Source organism: Periophthalmus magnuspinnatus, chromosome 16 (genome assembly GCF_009829125.3).
Source record: "Periophthalmus magnuspinnatus isolate fPerMag1 chromosome 16, fPerMag1.2.pri, whole genome shotgun sequence".
Lineage (NCBI taxonomy): Eukaryota > Metazoa > Chordata > Actinopteri > Gobiiformes > Gobiidae > Periophthalmus > Periophthalmus magnuspinnatus.
The window spans coordinates 15,092,818-15,106,118 of NC_047141.1; positions in this window are offsets into that span (position 1 = coordinate 15,092,818).

Here is a 13,301-nt window from a genome sequence, read left to right on the forward strand (position 1 = left end):
GGCCCAAGGGAAGCAATGAGCAGCTTTTCAGTACTCCTCCTATGAGAACTTCATAATACGCAAACCGCGAATGTTACTACAACGCCTTTCACATAAGCTCCCAATGCAAATTCCTGATACATCCAACCTTGGAAATGTGAAATATTTACAGAAACGTATGTTGAGTGGGTAGCATACCTGGAAGCGTGTTGGGCTCTGTAAGCGCTAATGAAAGGGTTTAGCTATACAGCGCATTCTTGGTGTTTGACCCGGTCGCTCAGTACTCTGGGTGGAAAATGCATCATGACACATCTATGCCCCAGGAAAAACAGCCTACATCTAACACAGAAAAAGAATAGCCTCGCATTGATATCGCGCAATGTTATGGCAAGTTATGTGTGGCTAACTTTGATTTGATGAAAGATGTAACGCACCAGTGGAGTGAGATAAATATTGTCTGTGGGACGTTACTGGAGGCCTGTAGTGTGCCATCGAAAACAAATCAAATGAATGAAGAAGTGTATTTCTTTTTGCCATTGGTTTTGATAATGGCGTTATCAAAAGCGTTCAGTCACATATAAAGTCCGTGTATAGGTTTGCGCGTTGGCACTGTTTGTACATGTTTCATTCATTGCCTGTTTCATCTTTGCTCTTTTGTTTTTCATGTTAAGCGCACAAGCTGTTTTTTTGCCATTTCAATCTATCCTCGAGGCTGATTTAACTCAACCACCCCAGCGTATGAGTTATAAGCTTCCTCTTATATGCTGCCATTTTGAAGACAATTGACCATACAAAAGATATAATATTTTGTTGAATTACTATGGAAACGGTCCTGACTTTCCATCATTCTGAAACCCATGGATATGACAGTGCATTGATGATAATGTTTACATTTAATTTAGCTAACTTTTCTCTTATTAATTAGTAAATCTTGTTTCTCTCACACTTGAAGTGTATTGGGTATACATGAGGCGACAGTAGCTCATTAGCAGAGTGTTTGTCCACAGATCTGAAGGTTACAGGTTCGATTCCCGCTGTCGACATGAATGTCATTGCTTGAACAGTAAGATCCACTGACCCACAGGTTGGCGGTGAGATACCAGCTCCCACAGATGAATGCTGTTGATGTGTCCTTGGGCAAGATACTTACCCATCTTGCTCTCAGTGTCTGTGTGAATGGGTGCTTTGAGTAACTGGAATGTTTAAAAAAAAGCACTGTATTGTAGCATTTATAGCAAACCTGTAATCTTGTAGAATTTTCAAATAGGACTAAAAATTGGATAGGATAAACAGTGTTCAGTAGGATAAGATACATGTCCAAGCAGCTGGAATGGATTCTTATAGGATTCTATTAGGATTTGCAAAATGTAATAGAACTTTTTGACTAGCGAAGAAGAAAGAGCCAGAGTCACTATATGATGCTTTGGGATGAGAGCTGATCTGTGCTCGTGGTCAAAAGATTCATGCATTTGAATAATATATGGTGACTCTTTCCACGCTTTAAAGTGCATATGACAGCTTTCATGTTTTTGTAATTATTCGTTGGTTTAGGGGGGATAGTAGGCTAGTAGTTTTACATCAGCTGAGTTCAGTTTGTGAAAAAAAAAAGCTGACCAGAAAACACAAAATTCCATCTAAAATACCGGGACAATTTATGAGCAAGGAACCCAACCAAATAAAGGTTATTAAAGGTCATTATAAACTTTTATTTATTCATTTTCATTAGTCTAATCATAACTCTTCTGGTATTTAAACAAGTTTTGGCCCTTATTTACATAATGGTTGCTTGGTAACAGTAAAAGAAAAATTCAAATCTGTCAACTGGACAAAAAGTTGTAGCTGCTTATCCAGGCCGTTTATTCAGTTCTTCAGCGGCTTGGATGAGCAGCCAAACCTCTTCACTCCTACAACTTTTTGTCCAGTTGACAGATTAGATTTTTTCTTTTACTATGGATCATGCCTGGCCAACTGAGGGATTACACAGACGTTGCTTGAAAACAGTTACGGAAGTACCTCTACCTATGTCATATCTGTTTCCCATGTTCGACCAAGAAGTAAAATGATAAACTTCACCAAAATTAGACAACTAGGAAAAACTAGGCAAAATTTCTTTAGTAAAATCTTAAATATAATCATGTTAAATGTAGAGAAATGCTTCAGCTGCATTTATCCAGGCTTCAATGGCTTGTTTAGAGTGCAAATTATAACTTCACGTTAACATCTTATTACCACATTGATGGAGCTTAAACCCCCCTTCACTGTACTCCACACATCAGTATGCAGACTGGTGAGCCGCCTCCCCTGTGTCTGCAGTGATAGTCCTGACAGTGCTGCTCTCTGGGGTGCCCTTGATAATTACTGTCATCTGCTCCACTGCTTTCCTAATGAGGGACTGCTATTAGATCCCATAGAGCGCATTTTACTCACCACGCTCTGACACTCACCTGTAAACAACATCTAACACTTTACATGCTGCCCTACTGTATTTTACACAGCCTTGAAGTTTTTCTTTAATTTCATGACTTCTGTGTATATTATTGTGATGGTAATGGAAAAAAAAAAAAAGTATACTACTACTCACAAATGTGGATATGCCCATTTTTCTTTATTTTTACTACTTTTTACATTTTATATACATACAGAAGACGTCAAATATATGAAGAAAATGTAGTAAAGGAAATTAAATAGGGATTTGAATATAAAAAAATAGTATATACTATAAATAGAGTTTTTTTTACCTTTTTGTCTTTGCTACACAATTCTATATATCTTACTTCATATATGTGATGTCTTGTGTATGTATATAAAATGTAGAAAGTAGTAAAAATAAATAATAATAATAATAATAATAATAATAATAATGTTAATAATAATAATGTTAATAATAATAATAATAATAATAATAATAATAATAATAATAATAATAATAATAATAATAATAATAATAATAATAATAATAATAATAATAATAATAATAATAATAATAATAATAATGATAATAATAATAAGATGGTGTGTCTGAAACTTTTGACTGGTAGTGTGGTTCATTGTGAGTACTGTTACAGAAGACATATTGCGCTTTTATTAAGAATGTCATATTAAACTGTAGTTTCTTGTTTTACATTTTTATTTAAAACAATGTAATAATAGAAACAGGTTCACTGAGTTCAAAACTAGAGAACTTTAAAAAAAAAAATCCTAATCCTGATTTCTTTAAATAGACCTAATTGTATACCGAAGTAGGCAGAGATATTTTTTCAGAGAACTACTACAAAATACAACCCTGTGTAAACTAATATTGAGGAAGAACATGGTTAAAAGCTTAAAACGTTGATTTTACATAATATGTCATTTTTAAGTCAGTGGTAGAAATACACCACTGACGCCATCGATCATGTGTTCTCTCCGGCTGTAGTTTCTGTTCCTGGACTTTCTCTTCTCTCAGTTCACTCCTTATCAGCACATATCAGAGCTAGTCCAGGTCAGACAGGCTCACTTAAACTCAGGGGAGAAATGGTACGAGATAGGCAGGTGAATTTGAGATAGTAGAGCTATAATTGTTTACTTCCCAAACCTTCAGACAACAGCTGTGATTTGGTGTTACCTGATCCGCACCATGTCACTCTGTACCGTGACATATCGAGTCAGGCATAAGGTGGAAATCAGAACCATCAGCCAAGTCATTTTAGATCAATATAGCAATTTACAGTGACCAAAATATAAAGTAATATTCCACCATGAAGCACCTATCACCTCACCGGAAAAGTTTCATATTGCATCTTTAAATATGCACTAATATGCAGATTTAGGGCTTTGATGTGTTGAAACTGCAAGTACACTACCAATCCAAGTTTGGACACACTTTCTCACTCAGTCAATGTTTTTTTCTTCATGTTTACTACTTTCCACATTTTAAATACATACGGAAAACATCAAATATAAGAAGCAAGATGCACAGAATGATGCAGCAAAGAAAGAAAATGTAATACCTCAACCAAATACTTTTATATTCATATCCTCAAAGTGGCCACCCTCTACTTTGGCGACACTGTTTCAAACCCGTGGCCGTCTCTCTATGATCTTCTTAATGAACTCTCCTGAAATGTTTTTTACTTCACAGTTGTGCCAGGTCAGCGTCAAGAAATGCCAAAAGTACAAACAAGAGTTCAAAGCAAAGGTTTTTGTTTTTTTTTTATCTAGAATCTAAAACAAGTTATTAGGGCCACAAATGTGTGAAGGGGGCGAGTCAGCATCTGAGTCAGCATTTTAGAGCCTTATTTTGAGGAAAACTGCAAAATGCCACATACATTGCCACAATTGGAGCCCGGCCCGAAAAAAAACAAAAAAACCCAAACAAACTTAGGGTTGGCAGCCCTCTTACTGAAGTGTGCCCTTTAAAGTCGCAGGGACCCTTTGTCACTGCTTGCCATTTTAATTTTGACTTAATTTTTTGTTAACTCCATTTGATATGTGTTCATTCATAGTTTTGATGCCTTTGAAAATCTATAATGGAAATAATGATGGAAATAAAGAAGAAACATAAATTATTTGTCTTTCCCACCTCCTTAGCCATTACCAAAGTCTTTTTTTTTTTTTTTTTTTACTGTCCTTTACTTTTTGTTTGCTTATTTATCATCAATAGTTTAGAGAACTATAAATATTCTTGATCCTATTCTGTTCAGCTGTCAATCAAATTAGTTTCTAAAAATTTGTATTGTTGTCTCCAGTCGTTTTTGTTTACACTGCGCACTCTGGATTTGCACCGTAATTTTAAATCCCATTACGGCTGCCTTCATCTTCCCCTGTTTTGTTTTCACACTTCCTGATAGGACCTTTGACCTCTGTATGATTTCTACTTCCTTCCTTTCTCGTAAACCTGCATACATCAAATCAGACAGTTGGCTCCAGCTGTTTGTGACCTGTACTGTATGTAAGGGCACATTTCTGCTCTGTTCTAAAGTGGGCGGGGTCGTGGGGTCGTAGTGGGTGGGGTCAATGGGTAGAGCACATTCCTGGCTAATTGTAAAGCGCTAGACATTATACCTAAACTTTAACAATGCTATGGTGACATAAATATTTTTACACCTCTGCCATCACAACTTGTTTGTACCAGTAATACATCTAACAAAATATAAATGGCACACATGGGTTTTAGAATCATGAGAAAGTAGGACCGTTGCCATAGAGATTAATAATTTAAAACAAAATATTATATCTTTTTAATGGGAAAAGGTCCTCAAAATGTTGCATATAACAGGAAGTTGAAAACCATGGATATAAAATAACATGGGTTTGGTTCCTGCTGGTTTTATGGTAGGTCAAAGGGATATCAAGGAAAGTTGGTGTAATTGTAGTGTTTGGTGAGTGTTTTCTGTGCTTTGTGAAATTGGAGAGTAGAGATGTGGGTAAATGGTCAGAATAAGTGTAGGTGTTAGCGTACAAAATGATAGTCTTGTTGAGGCCGATGGAACAGGGTCATACACCTGTGGAGATTGTTTTTCAGAAGGTTATTTTGTCTGTTTTCAAAATGACAAATCTACTCTAAATATTACTTGGTTATAGCTCCAAAAGCAACTCAAAACACATTTTTGTAATGTGAATCAGGCAGTTGTGAGCTGGTACTGATGTAATTTCACATCGTATCTGGAATCATTATAATGACTGCATTTCCAGAGACTTTGTTTTTAATTTGATAGCACATGGCAAGTAAGTCTGTATCGGTATAAAAATGTAACTGTTTTTAGTTGAATGACTGTGACCAGCAACTACAATTTAAAATGATTCCAGGAAGAGTAGCTGACGCAGTACGCTGCAGATGCTAATGGGGATCAAAATTACCACTAAACAATCAGGTCTACTCAATCGAAGTAAAAGTAGTCATGGAATTAGTTTTTTCTTACAAAGAATCCAAAAGCTGTCCCTCTAAGACAGAAGGTTTACCGTTGCCATGGTGAATGCTCTTTTCTGGGATCCATTGAAAAAGTTCTCTGGTAAACTGGGGGTTTACCGTGTCTGGCCATGTCCCAATTCGCCAAAATGCCCTTAGACGCACCATTCGAAGTGTGCGTCGAAGGGCAGTTACGTAACTTCCGGCGCGACAAGGGCTGTCCCATTTCAATGCACCCGACTGAATGCACCCGACAAATGTGCCCTGCCCTTTCCAGCGTTTCCACGGAGATCAGCCATAACCGAAGCGTGCATCCATGCAGACTTCACGCACTGCTATATCCCATCATGCACCGCGCCTAAGCAAAAAAGAGAAGAAAATGGAGTCCGCTGCGCAATACGCAATCAAATGTTTGTACTGGTTTATCTCAACTACAACAGTGCGACATGAAACTGTTAAATCTGAATAAAGATAAATACAGGCCGCGTGTTTGTGGATTAAAAAGGAGGGGAGTTACATTGAATAAAGGAATGTACAGTTATTCCCAGACAATAAGAAGACATTATTATCATTAGAAATTATTATTGCAACAATAAGAATAATGTAAGAATGTTTGTTTCTATTGTAAGCATCAAAGAGGACCAAGAGACTGAAACATAAAGTCAGAAGGGTTTAATGAGTTCCACAGGTAAAGTGAACAATGAAGCAACGGACTCTCAGGAAAGGATAGAAGAGAGTCCTGAGATGTGCACAGTCTTCATGAGTTCAGGTATATTCCATAGGTCTGTGCCCCCTGGTGGGCATGTGTCATTTACCTTCACGTTAGTAAATCAACGACCAGTTTGATGTAGTGCTGCACAGCTAGAAAATACTTTGCAATAATAAGATGAAAAGAACTGGCACGGCATTGATGGGAAGCAGCGCCCTCTACTGGTATTAAAGTGGTTTAGCCACAGATCAAATTAAATCTGGCCAAAATACCGAATCGTTAAACTGCAATATCCCACTTTATGTACAAGTCGTCAGAGTTCTCTGGTTTATGGACTATGAATGTAAAAATTATATTGTTACCTCTGTCTCTGTTATTATGTTTTCATAAGGTATATTCTGTTAAGTTATGAAATGGCTACAATTGAGAAAAAATCACCTTGAACGTAATATTTGCCTACTGATATTCAATCTAAACAGAAATAAACGGCTGCGACGACGACATCTTGACTTCTTCTACTAAATAATAACTAATTAAAAATAACGTATTTAACGTACGTATAGTATGTGCAAAGACAGCGGTGGAAGTATGTTTCGTGGTGTAGGCCTGTCCCATTTCAGCAAGATGGCGGCTACACAAAAGAGTACACATTCTCAGCCAGGTACTTCGAAGAGTACTTGGAAGAGTATGGATTTGGCGAATTGGGACACGACCGCTGTCTGTGCGCTTACGTTACGTAGCTTACATTACGTCGCCTAGCAACCGTGACAGTTGTTGACTCATGACCAAAACATTTAAAATAGACATTGAAATAATTACAGTTTTATATTTGTTTATTATTTCATGGAGGAAGAGTCAAGGTGTCATCGTCGCAGCTGTTTATTTCTGTTTATATTGAAGGAAGTAAGGAATTAATCTTTCCCTTTGAATATCAATAGGCAAATATAACATTATAACGTAATATGTGATTTCTTCCCAATTGTAGCTAGTATTACATAACTTTAAGAAAACATACATTGTTTCTCCCATAGAAGAAGACACGTGCGGTGCATGATGGAATATAGCAGTGCCCAAAGTCTGCTCGGACGCACGCTTTGTTCACGGCCAATCTGTATGGAAACGCAGGGCACATTTGTAGGCTGCATTCATCGGGTGCATGAAATGGGGAAAGCCTTGTCGTGCCGGAAGTGATGTAAGTGCCCTTCGATGCAAGCGCGTGTCTTGTCCACCTGTCATCCACGCCCATCTGAAAACGGAGACTCACCGGTGTTCAGTCACATCTTCATGAAGGATAGGGAAGTGTGTCTTCTGGATCCCAGGCAATTAAAAAAAAAAAAAACATTTTCTAAAAATATCCAAAATACCCCACTAGGCCTATGTCAACAAAATAAAGGGATACATTTAAATCAGGATCTTTAAACTTTTTTTATTTAGGATTATTGGGATTATTTATGTAACCTATATATTTTATGGGAAAATATTAACTGATGAAAAATGTGTAATTATGTAGGCTAAGTAAATAAGTTTCAAACTGATATAGCAAAATTCAAGATTGTTTTTTTCAAAGGCAATATATATCCATGCCTCTTTTTTCTTCTAAATTATTTTACCAGAGGGCCCATACTGAAAATAATGATTGCATTTTTTTTTCCTGAAAACTAAACAGCGCTCAGTTGTTTATACTAGTCTATATATCCTTCTTAAACAAATAGGTGTGTTTTATTTCCAGTAGCTAAATGTGTGCTGCCTTCATTTGTTTTTGATTTGGGCAGTGATGTGGACAGCTATGTGTTTACACCGGTGTGAAGGACCCCTCCGCACTAGGTGCGCTCTGGGTGCAGAGGCAGCAGAGGGACATTTGAAAGGGTGTTTTACAGACTAAAATACTTTAGTTAGTGAAGTTAAGTTTTTCTAAAGTACGAGACAATGCATGAAGAGACCAAAGGTAAATCGTTTTGCAGACAGAACTTTTCAGAGAAGAGTCTAAATGTGTGCCTACTTTACACTATGGGACCTGCAGATAAAACAGTGAAACTGGACGTGTATAATTCTGCAGACAGGACACACCTCAGAGCGGCAGAGGACAGCAGGTGAGTCCGTTTATTACACTGCTGTTTTTGGTTGTGGCTCATCGTTTTGTCTTTAAACATCAGACGATGTGAATGTAGTTAAAGTGTCACTGCTCCTGTGTCTGATTAATACGGTTGATTATGGCAAAAATTTCTTACATCTGCTGGACGAAAAAAATGGCATGTGAACCACTCCGAAATGCGTTGTAAATGCTCATATAGGGATGCACCGATTTGAAAAACGAGTACTCGCCGATACAGAGTAAAGATACCGATACCAAACATCATTTTTACTGGTGTTTGATTATAGTACTAAATCTAATTCATTTTGTAGGATTTTTATAATATAGACTGCTTTTTCATCTTAGAATACTTATCTTATCTATTGAAATCGCTGTAATTAGGTATAATTCAAAAATTATTTATTTAAATAAGCACCTAGCTTAAATATTTTAGACTACCTCTTTGCAGACTGCGCTAACTGCTAACCTGCTAACTGCTAACGCTACGAGCCACCTAGCAACATTAGCATGCTACTATTGTAAACACAAGCACTGCGCTGATATCCTCTGTGAACTATAAAACACTTTTAGTCCTAAATATTTGTATATTTCATGTGACAGTTCCATATGATTACAGGTGCGCTTAATGTGCAGAACAGTTAATGTGCAGCTTTATGTTCAGAGCTCACTGCTGTGGAGAGATGATCTGTGAGCATTAGACAAGAGGCCACACAGCTACAGTGGTATCGGCTCTTGGTATCGACAGTCCATTGACGAGTACGAGTACTGGCACCCGATACTGGTATTGGTATCTCTGCATCCCTACTCATTAATATACAAATAGGCAAATTCAGCTTAGGGCCCCCTAGGGCTAGGGCCGGCCCTGCTGTGAGGTTCACACCAAAATAATTTTATACCGTGAGATTTGGATATCGTTACATCCCTCCCAAAAAACAAAAGCTTTTACTTTAGATGTGTAGGTCTGGAAACGTATCCTGTTTCCCCGATTTCCAATGGGAGTGATAAGTTGATTAACCATGGTCACATGATTCATTTGTGTGGAACAAACCATGTCTGCTTACAGAAAAGAAGAAAAAAAGACATGCTTAAATGAGCGGCTATGATTGGCAAGCCCCAAGTAAGGACAGATGTTTGACATACTTTATGGTCTGGTTGCATACCCCTTTTCAAATAGAAAGTAAGAGGGACTGGCTGGTCAGACAGCTACCTTGATGTTGTCTAGCCTATTTCTCCATGCTTTCTGAAACCTATCTAGAATGCTAATGCTTCTACCTCTTACAAAGTCATAGTCAATATTTTGCTGCTATTTTTCCAGTCTACAACCATTGAAATTCTCTCCCTTAGGGTCATGAACAAGTAGTGGCTTCGCTCTAGGGATATTCATTACTTACCTGTACAACTCTCTCATCTAGTCTGTAAATGTTAGCATAGCATGGTCTGTAGCCCCTTGTGTGGTTGGGGACTGGTTGGAGGTTGTTTTTGTGTCCCTAGTGTTAACAGTGCCCTCAGGTGAAGTATTCCGGCTGCATTCCACAAACGTGTAGTCAAAGAAACACAGGGAGAGGCATGTCCAGATATGTGCCAGAAATTTTAAGGATGCATGTTGAAAGAGGTTGCAATTGACAGTTTTGAAAGACATTTATTCCAGTGAGTGAGGAGATCAAAATGAAATGGAAAATTGATGAACAATCAATTTAAGAAACAATAGGTTGTACCAATACACATAGTTTTAGAAAACACACACAGAACGTTTCTATGCATTTTGGGGACATTACACATTGACTTGCATTCAGTTCCTGGAAAGTGGTCCTAACCTTAACCATATTTAGTACTTCCCCAAAGTTAATCTAAACCTTAACCATCACCCGATTTTACCCATATCTTAACTTTAAAGCCATGTCTATTCTTGAAAGAGGGACCTGGTGACACAACATGGATATCAGCTTCCTGTTCAATTTGATAATTTTTTTTCTCATTTAAAAAATATATATCTTTTGTTTTGAATTGTTTGTCACTATGGCAACAGTTGTAATATTTCATCATACTGGACCCATGTATATTGAGTTCAGTCCACCTAATGTAATGACACACAACTTTCAAAACTCACATATAGTAGATTAACTGACAGATAGTATTGTTATAGAATATACCATCCACTCATTAAACTCACAATACAATATATAACACAGTCCTTGTTAACACAGATCAATGCTATTAAGTGATCACACAGTTCTCTTCTAATTCAATAGAAGAAAACCAGTTAACCAATCCACACTGAACCCATATATAGAAAGATGAACATAAGTACGAGCAAGGGGTAAAGCGTACGCGTTTCCATGACAGCGGCCCTACTCTCCAGTGTTTTTATAAAAGTGTGTGATGATGATAATGGGGAGGCAAATGGATTCCCTGTGGGGGTTACTTCTTTGTTGTAGAGGCCCCTTTTGGAGAGCCCATTACTGCAAATGTACATGCTTTTCTGAGAGTATCTGTGTGTGTGTGGGGTGTGTGTGTGTGGGTGTGTGTGTGTGTGTATATACGTACGTGTACGTACGTGTGTGTGTGTGTGTGCATGTTGAGGGGGTGGGGTAGGTCCATTAATATAATGGCTTTTTTCTTGATACTGATATTGACATACGTCAATATGGTTTTGAGCTTTACTTGAACATATATAGAATGAAATGCATAGTATGATGTGTCATGATTTTATCATTATTCACAATTATTGACCCAACAATAGTGAAATCCTTAATACATGTTCGTTCATACTTTCCAGTAGATCATCATTGCTCTAGTATGTGGCCAGCTTATTGAAATCCAACAGTGTGAATGAATGAAAGTTAATGTCACATAAACAGCCACATAAAAAGCACTGTAGACTTACTTTTGGAGCATACTGTAGTGATATCAAAAGGGGAAATTGATATAACAGATTGGATTAAGATTAGTTCTAAGATAAAGCAGAACTCACATGGCCTTTGTGAGTGTTTGGCTTTGGGAGCACTACACAACAAAAGTTGAGAAATATTACCAATCCAGTAAAATCAATTATCTAAATTCATTAATACATTCATAACTAATTAAACAGTGCTCAGAAGGTTCGGAAATTCTTGTACCATATCACTGACCCATATCTGGAAACAACATCACTATTCGCCAAAGCAAATATGAATATTTATGAACCAAGTTCAACAGACAGCATTCAAATATGAAATATGCAAATGAGTGTGGCTCTAGACTGGGATCTAAAGGCTAAAGATTAGATAAACTGATACGAGTTATCTAAGGTTATATGTTGCATCTAAACTGAGTAAGCCAATCTGTGATGTGTGCGCATACGACCAGGAGCAGGATGTTTCTAGCTGAGTAGATCTTGATGTCTCAGTCCATGCTGTTGTGCTGATGCCTTCAGAAGGTTAAGCTGCATGGGGCAGATGAAGAGGCTTAAGTGACATCTATTGTTGAGAAAGAAGGGAGGACGCTGGTTGATATCCATAAGGTCTGAGCAGATCTGTCAATCTGTAATATTACAATGTCATAGAAATGGTCACAAAATATATATATTTTAATTCTTGGGATTATTTTGACTCGAGTAATTGCAATTATTGATGAAAATTATAATCTTAACATCCCTGTATGTTTTTGTGATTGTGATCATATGTGAATTTATCACCATTTACTTTTTTTTTTAAATTTCAATTTACTACATTTTACAAACCTCAGTTTACTGTCTATTGCACATAACAACTTGTAATAATAATAATAAAACTCACACTTATAATGAAGGAAGGCACTCAGACTCTTAAAAAATGTGAGGATTATCATTTTTTTATATTATATAATCAATTCATATTCAGGGGAAGACAGACACAGTTGCCCTGAGTTAGACTAACAGAAGCAAGACTGTTAATCTGCACCATCTGCTTCTCAAACTACCACCAATCACTCACAAACATATTTTCAAGGTAAGTGTCTTGCCCAAGGACACAACAAGCTGGGATCTATTCAGAGTTGATGGCAAATGCCATAACTCACTCCCCTTCATCTGTTTTTAACTTGAGCTGTAACGTGATGTAATATCAGTACAGGACCGTAAGTGAGATTTTATCGAACCATGAAATACTGAAGAATTCTGACAGCTGAGCAACTTTTTGCACTTAAATTGATTGAATATGTTGCTATGGTTACAGAGAATCAATAAAATGAATGCACTTGCTTGCTATCATTACATCTTTATTTTTGTTCTTATTGTAATGGTTCAGTGTTTGCAGGTCTGGTTCATGCATACTCTTAGTTCAAGAGGCTCTTCATTTTCTTTAAAGTTAAGTTTCTTCAAAGTTAAGTAGTAGCATTTGTGGTTTGCGTTATGACTGTGCATCAGACTGAAGCGGCACGTTTTGCATACGAAGTGTACTTTTGTTATGTATATGCACTCTGAGGCTGTTAAAACACTAGGTATCAAGTTCACACCTCACTGTGTTATTTCACATTCTGAATTCCCCATTTCCTGGACAATTGCACACTCAGACATACGTTTCATGGGGGTCATAAGTAAATCATCACCATTGTTCTATATAACACCTTCTGCAACTCGCAATATGTAAAGTTTGTCAGATTCTCACATAGCCTTTATG